Source organism: Calidris pugnax, unplaced genomic scaffold (genome assembly GCF_001431845.1).
Source record: "Calidris pugnax isolate Ruff unplaced genomic scaffold, ASM143184v1 scaffold18, whole genome shotgun sequence".
NCBI classification, from domain to species: Eukaryota; Metazoa; Chordata; class Aves; order Charadriiformes; family Scolopacidae; genus Calidris; species Calidris pugnax.
In genome coordinates, this window is record NW_015090812.1 from 16825554 (window position 1) to 16833787 (window position 8234).

Genomic DNA, 8234 nt, shown 5'->3' on the forward strand with positions numbered 1-8234 from the left:
GGGTTTAATATTTTTCCTAGAACTTTTTTTTTTTTTTTTTTTTTTTTTGGGTGTTTTTAAAAAAAACTAAAAAAAAAAAAAAAAAAAAAAAAAAAAAAAAAAATTAGGGAAATAAACAAAGATGGTGATAAGAGTTAAATGAGGATGACAGGATATAAGGAAAAAAGCTCCATTGGCTTCATTGAAGATGGCTCATAAGACAGATGAATATAAAATAGCAGTTTTGAGGCTGGTTAAGAACATACTCTTAAGGTCTGTTATCAAAATGAGGTAACTGCCTTTCTCAGAATGAAAGGCAGGCACATGCCAGTTCAGTAAAGTATGACAGAATTGCAGGAGGGAAACTGAGCTTAAACATGGAGAGAGGCAACCGTTAGAAAAGCACATCAGTTAATAATATATTTTGTTTTGTTTTTTGAAGGCATGAGATTATACCATATTTATATAGTGTATCAAAAGAAGTGAGGAGACTAAGACCTAATGTAAAGATCAAGAGAGATCAGCATGCATGGAATGAGATCAGCAGGCAAGCTGGGCTGCTACCAGAAGTGATAAGAGCATAAGAGAAGACAAACATCTGCTTTTGTGGTAGGGGCAGTGGAAAGGACACTGTATATTCATCATTTTTCTCTTAGAAAAACTTGCTGTCGAACCAGATGATTATAGAAAAATTGCAGTATGATATAATCATAGTATTACAGAAAAACACAAGCTTGAAGGGACCTCCAAAGGTGTCTAGTTCAACCTGCTAAAAACAGAGGTAACCTCAAAGTTAGGTGAGGATGCTAGGGCCATATCAAGGTCTATAGCATGTAAAATGGTAATAAAGACAGCAGACAGGAACTTGGTGCTCACCGCAAGTAGTTATTTGAGATAAAAAATATAATAAAACTACTTTGGGTATTGCTGGAAAAGATTAGTAATGAAGTGCAAGAAATATGGCTTGTTTCCAATATTTTTAAGTTCTGGATTATGTGTGATCAAACTGTATGTGTTTAATAATCTTATTCCACACTTTTTAAAGTTTTAAATTATTTCAAAATTACAGTGAATTTTTGAGTTTGCAAATTTTATTATTATTATTTTGGAGGAACTGGTGGGCAAGAGAGCTTCCCATGTTTCTCACACAAAGACTGTCCATAGGATCTGTTCCCTTAGCACTGTCTGTCTCAGCTTCTTTCAGGGGATATGTAAAAAAAAAAAAAAAAACCACACCTGTTCTAGGCACAGATTGCAGGAGGCGATTTAAAAAATTTAGTATATATTATTGCCATCTGGAAGATAATTAGTAGCATGTTCATTCTACTTTGTTCCAGAAAATCTAAACCTTTGCATGAAGGAATTTAGAACTGCTATTATACTGTTCATCTGTTGCTCAGAACCAGGACATTTAAGAAGTTGCCTGATTTTGCTTCCACTAATGTCAAAGGAAACACTCCTGTTGACCTCAGCTGAAGCAGGTTCAGGGCTTACGTTTGTTAAATGCATGTACTAGAAATGCTATTTTTCCAATATATCTATTTCATAGTTTTCTAGTTTTACTCTACTGATAACATTGTACAATTGTAGATGTGACAAATTGCAGCTAGAAAGACTTCAATTTAGAAGTCATAATTGTATGTATTTTGTTAATATTTCATGAATGGGGTGATTTAACATTTGTACATTGATAGATGACATTCTTGCCGGGACTACACAGAACTGAGGATAAAAGAATGAGAAGCAGCAGCTTTGTTACAACAGATGATTCCATAGAAATAGGCTTTTAGATTTGAAATCCAATATAAGCTTTCATCTCTTGCAGAAAATCCATACTCGTTTTCAGCTTTATCTCTTGAACGCAAGCTATATATACTATTTTTGAAAAATAAGCTTTAATGTGTTCAATTTTGGAAAAATTACAGCTGAAATCTATTATTTGGCTAATTTAAAACCAACCTATCAAAAATTACTATGTGTGTTTAAGGAAACTAAACCTGTAACAGAGGAAAGTGATTTGTATAAAAAGGGGGTATCAACTTGGGGAAAATACTGGGTTTGATTTTTTTATTATTTATTTTATTTTCTTAACCTTTGGTAATTAATAACTGAAGAAGCTATACAGTCCATGCATGCACAGACACCTGTTTATTTCTTGCATTTGACCTTCCTCTTATACTTTGCTTTGCAATCTATACTGTATAGTCAATTAGGCCACTGTTCTGCAAACATGGGAGTGAAACCACTTAAACATGTGTGGATTTGCTTTCAGGTTAACATTCAGTTTCCAGAAAGGGTAATGGAACTGGCACTGGGGGCAGGCACTGTGCATACTTGTGTTTTTATATGGTACTCAACTTAATGAGATTCTAATCCTGATGAACCATCTGGATGCAGTTAAAGTATGAAATAATTAATAATGGAATTCCATTAAGTTGCTTCCCTGTTCTCCTTGATTCTCAGCTCAGAAGACTGCTCCACTAGAGAAATCAAAGTCCTAAGAAATCTAACTTTTTGCATTACATGCAACAAAAGCTATTTCACTATTGCACAGTGAAATATGAATACTGATCAGATCTTCAATAAATGAAGCCTCAATGTTTGAGGGGGTTGACTATAACTCAGTAACTAGATATAATTAACAAGGACATTGATGGTCAAAATAGGCTTTGTATGTTAATGAAACATGACTGTTAACTGGATTAAAGTGAGTACATATTCTGGTGAACCTGAACAGAGGCTCACATGTACAAATTTGGGAAATGAGCCCAAATGCATAGGTAGTCTGTCAGGTTTTATATTTATGCATGCTAGTAAAAGTGACTCTGACTTTTTCTCAGCTCCCACTGAAATTAGCGTGAATTGTATCAGATCCATATTTATAAAAATCAGGATATTTTTAAATGTCTGAACAGAAAGACTGGTAAACAGAGTAAAAAATGTTGGCTCATGTAGCTTACTTTATAACTGTGTAAGCCAGTTTCAAGACTAATCTCATCAAATTACTTCAATCTACAGCATCCTCATTTATGCAGTCCATATTTAGTCATTTGTATGATTTTCTTGTGTTTAATGAAAATATTTTATTTCTTCACTTCTTTATTTTATAACCCTCTTTTGAGTATGGCGTGGCATCCTGCCTTTTAGTAGAATTATATCAATATGCTTAAAATCAGTATAAATAGGATAAACTATATGTACATACCAGATTCAGCATAAGCAGCGTAAAACTTTTTGTTATCCTCATAGAATGAGGTAATTTTCATGTCCATGAACATGAGACCCACCTATAAATCAAACTTCTTACCTGTAACAAAATGTCCTCCTGTATCTTTGTTATTAGAGAAGGAAACTTCAATCTCTATTTTCTGGATTATCGTGTTCTAGTAACCAAGATTAATCCTATATATATATATATTTATAATGGGTATATATATATATATATATATATAATGGGATGCATTTGGAGAAAAGTTTGAGTCACTAACTGTAGTCTATGGCTTTATGGTTCTAGAATATTTTGACCTCTCAGTCTTTGTTTGAGAAGGTGAAGCAGGGGGTGTTAAACTCTCAAACTGAATGCTTGCATGTTTTCCACTCGATTGCTTTTCACACCTAAATAATAGGCTGGGGCCTAAGTAACCATATTTCAAATGACTCCTTGTGAACATGGTCTTCTTCTGTTTCCAGAATCTCTGTACAGTTGCATAGTCCCACAATCTTTCTTCCCCATGCTACATACTGAAGATTCTTAGTTGATTTCTGTATGACAGAAAATAATAAATGCTATGTGTAAATTAAATGCTGAGTCATTGTACTTCATTGAAATAGTGGACTGCTGCCATCAGTTTTTATTTGTGCTCTGTAAACTGTGAAAAAAGTGTTATTTTCTCCTCAATCTGTTTAGTGGACCTTCACACCTTTTTCTTCTCTAAAAGGAAAAAACCTACTTTTTATTGGATCATGTCATCGGAGAACAAGACAGGTGATGTGTGTGAAGATGAAAAATCAGTTTTCTCATAAAAATCCATAGAGAGATACCAGATACCTGTGCAATTGCCCTAGAAAATCAAGAAATGATCCTGATTTAGAACATACAGGATGTAGCCCAGGAGAGTGTAGAGAAACATGAATTTGATGAAAGATTTTGCCTTGTCATAAAGTAGTTATTCATCCACATGTTTAAGCCATTATCTTCATCATACGGGAGTTCTAATCCCAAAGTCCTTCTATCCCTGCCTAAATGGGGTTCTCTGCTCTGCTCCCAGGAATTATTTGATATGCTGCCAGAGATATCCCTGTTCTTTCTCTCTCTTGCAGCTTCACCTGTATGTGAAAAGTGCCATGTAAGTATGTGGAAAAGGGATGCTTTTGAGATTAAAAGCGAAGACTAGAAAATGTCAGAAACTGTCACAGCGGAGATAACTGTAAGTAGTGAAATAAATTTAGCTCATAATACCAGGTAGGACAGCATTCTTCAAGGTCACTTTTTGAAAGGGAAACTACTGGGGAGAAGAATACTCTGAAGAATATGCAATCCAGAAAAGCCCAAGCTCTCTTTAGCTTTCTGACAGTAGGCTCATAAAAAGAGAAAGCCGTGGTAAGATTCAGATTCAGACTTAAGTGATGTTGCAAAACAAGCTACTAGCCAATTGTCCCTTAAGCAGTTCCTAGCCTGGGGGCTCAGCATGTCCCATTGCATAAGACTTGGACCAGACCAGTGTTAGGCTGGGGTGGCTCTTACACAGGAGGTAGTGGGGTCTGTTCCTCTCAGAACTTTCTCACTCACAAAGAGTCTTATTTTTATTTCAAATGTGAACTATTGTCAAATGTAGTGACAGGCAGAAATGCATTCAGTCAAATTTCCAGTATAACTTTTTGCCAACTGAAATTAAGATACACAGAATTTACCCAAGTTAAAATACAACAACTGGAGTCAAACTACTGACAGGAAGAAGTTTCTGTTAAGGTTCTGTTTTTTCTCATTGTCCTGTACTTAACCATCATTATATTTTGGTACCAATCAAGTGGCTCAAGGTTATTTTGAGTTGGGGGGTGTTCAACTTCATGTACCATAAACAGCTATAGAGGAAAAAGGCATCTGCTGGTATCCCAGAAGCCTAAATCCAGTGTTTTTCTGTAATTTTTTGTAATGTAATAATTTATCCTTTCTTTTATGTACCATACATTTCTAACAGTATTATACTGAAGGAAACAAAAGTCTACTCACCTGTTAAGGATATTTACATTATGAATTGTCTTTTTGTTCCATTCTGTTCCCTCCTGTTATTTTTTCTCCATCTGAATTGTTGTAATTCAGTTACTACATGTACATATTAGACACATTCCGAAATATGAATTCAGATAACACAATAGTGCTATAAATCAAGTATAACCACTACAACAAACCAGCTCCTACTCTCTACCACTGGGATTTCTCTAGTACTGAAACACAAATTCATTCATAATGTGCATGAATTCAAACTTCGTGTCGTCAGATGTCAGTGAGATCATCAAGCCTCATTATAAAGCTGCCTTATTATTTTAGAATTGTATTTTAAAATAATTCCTGATGTTCTTCCTGATTTTGGTATGCAGTCAGAGCATGTGGCTCCACTGTGTTACAGGAAACAGCTTCATAGTTTGTTGGTCCTGTCACAATTCGCCAGAACACTGCAGCCAGGATACCTCATACATCTGTTATTTTCCTTTAATTTGCTGTATTTCATATTTATACTCCACAGAAACTTAAAAATTCATTAGTAGAAATATCTGACTTACTATCAAAAGTAGCGTGACGTTTCCATACCCTTACAGTGAGAGGTAACTGTAACTCAGATGCATTTGACCAACAGAAATAGATCAGATATGAATCCACTTCGTATTTGTCTGAAACAAAAAGAGTCATCTTTAAATCATTAGGATGTCTAATTCTTTCTAATCAAGCTAGAAAATTTGCTATGTAAATGTATCATTTTAATATATAAGCGAGGTCAATTTCTTGTATTTCAAAATGCTCTAAAAAGAGTTTAAAAAGGAAAAGCTTTTACTATAGTTTCAGATTTTCAGTAAAAATACTGGTTTCAGCAGATAGTCATGAGCCTGGATTCTTCTGGATGAAGAGCAGAGATTGAAATCAATGCTCTTTTTCAGCTCTTTTAATGACTCTACACTCCAGCTCTTCTTTACCATATAAAAGAAGCACTGTTTCCTCTTACGTGACAAAAAAAAAGAAGCTCCAACATTCTCAGTATTTCTCTTTCACTGAAAGTGGTGCCAGTTCTTGTTTCCACATTTTTGTACTGTATACCTTCTATATTTAGAATGTTATACAAAACAATTTGGAGTATTCTTCTCCAGAAATAGCTGCAGAATTAGCTGTCCATTAACAACACTCCCTCAAGATTATTTTTTTCGTATGCAAAAGTAGACTTATTTAACGATCATTGTTTATTATGCCCACTTGTTCTGCCTGGTGCCCTTCCACATTTTTGTCCTTTCAGTCCTTTTTATCATCTAAAAATGCCACACCATCTACACTTGTACGGAAGCAGTCTCTCAGGCCAACACCCAGTTTCTGGACTACTTTTATGGGGACACTTACAAGCAAACAGGGCTTTCAGCAGCATCCCAGCAGAAGCCAGTCCCTGTATGCTCCAGGGCAACACAGAGGAGCAGAGAGATGCTTCCTCACTTTCCACCAAGGCCCGAGTTTTTTCTTAGCAGTAAGTGATGTGCAATTCATTTGGGTGTTGGGAGATTTTGTTTTCCATCTCTTAATTCCTCAGACCTGTGAGGCGAGGTTGGTGAGGAGAAGCTGTGGTTCCTCCTGAGGGCCATGGGAAGAGGCCCTGGCCACCAGCCATGCCGAGGACAAACCCGCTCCATCCTCTGCGGCACCACCTGATGCCGGAGGGCTCCGTGCCCAGCTGCCAGGCTGTCCTGCTGTGAGCAACACAGGATTCATTTCTCTTTCGGTAATTTTACTTTTCAGTAAGGTCTCTTCTAACACTAGAGGAAACTGCATTTTTAGAAGACTCTAGTGTCTGAATTTGTGAAAATATTTACTTCATAGCCAGCTATCATATGTGCAATTCAAGGTCTTGGTGTTTTTGAGCCTTGCCAGGTGCAGGGACGAGGAGGAGCAAGACCCGGGCACTTGACCCAAGCTGGCCAACAAGGTTATTTCCTACCTTGAACATCACATTCAATATAAATTACAAAGTTTGCTGAGAAGTTCCCTCTCTTCCATGATGGCTGCCATCCGGAGAACTTCTTGCCCCAGTGCCAGACCCCTGAGGCCTCCCCTTCCTCCCAAAGCCATAGCTCTCACAATGTCTGACAGTAAATTGTTGTGGGTTCCTCAAACCGTACCACAGGCTGAGACACCAGGGCACTGGAGGGCGGGAAGCGCGGGATGGGCGGTTGCTGGCCCCCACTACTAGGGCCTTGCGGCCTTGCTCAGGCTGAGGCCGCTCAGGGCTGGGCAGGAGGCCTGGGGCTGTCTTCCCAAAAGTACCGGAGTGTAAAAGGTGCACAGTGACAAATGTGCCCTTTGGAAGCAGGACAAATTTATATTGGGGACCAGCTGGCACAAGGGTTTTGTGGAACCCAGATCTCCCGCCCCCCGGCGCCTCAGGGCTGTGAGGTGAAGCCTGGCCTAGCCCCCAGCTGACCTGTGCTCTTGCCAGGGAGCTTCAGTGTCCCCAGCTGCACCACAGGAGCCTTACTGAAATAGAAATGCCTGTCAAGCTGGATATCCAGGAATATTTTCAGAAGAGTGAAATGCAAACGTAGATGAAAAAAGCTAGTGCTCAGGCTGAGGCTGCTCAGGGCTGGGCAGGAGGCCCGGGGCTGTCTTCCCGAAAGTATCTGAGTGTAAAAGGTGCACAGTGACAAAGGTGCCCTTTGGAAGCAAGACAAATGTTCCTTTGTTGTTTTAAGTTCTTTTAGGAATGTTTATCTGAAGTAATTGGTTCATTATGCTGCTCTCTCTGGGATTCTGCCTTTCAGATGCAGATTCTTTAAAGGCTTTAGGGGTCTAATTGCTATCTTAAATTAGTTCAGTGGAAGTGGGCACCTGTATACATTTTGGAGAATTGGGTAGTGCCCTAGGTTTAATCAGATCTTTAATGGAGCTGTGTGCCTTAAACATTTCACCTCTTTAATTGGCAGGTAATATTTGTCATCTTTCCAAGCTGTTGAGAAGGTGGCAGCTGAGATTTCACTGCGGAGCCATTAAACCCTTGAAAAAA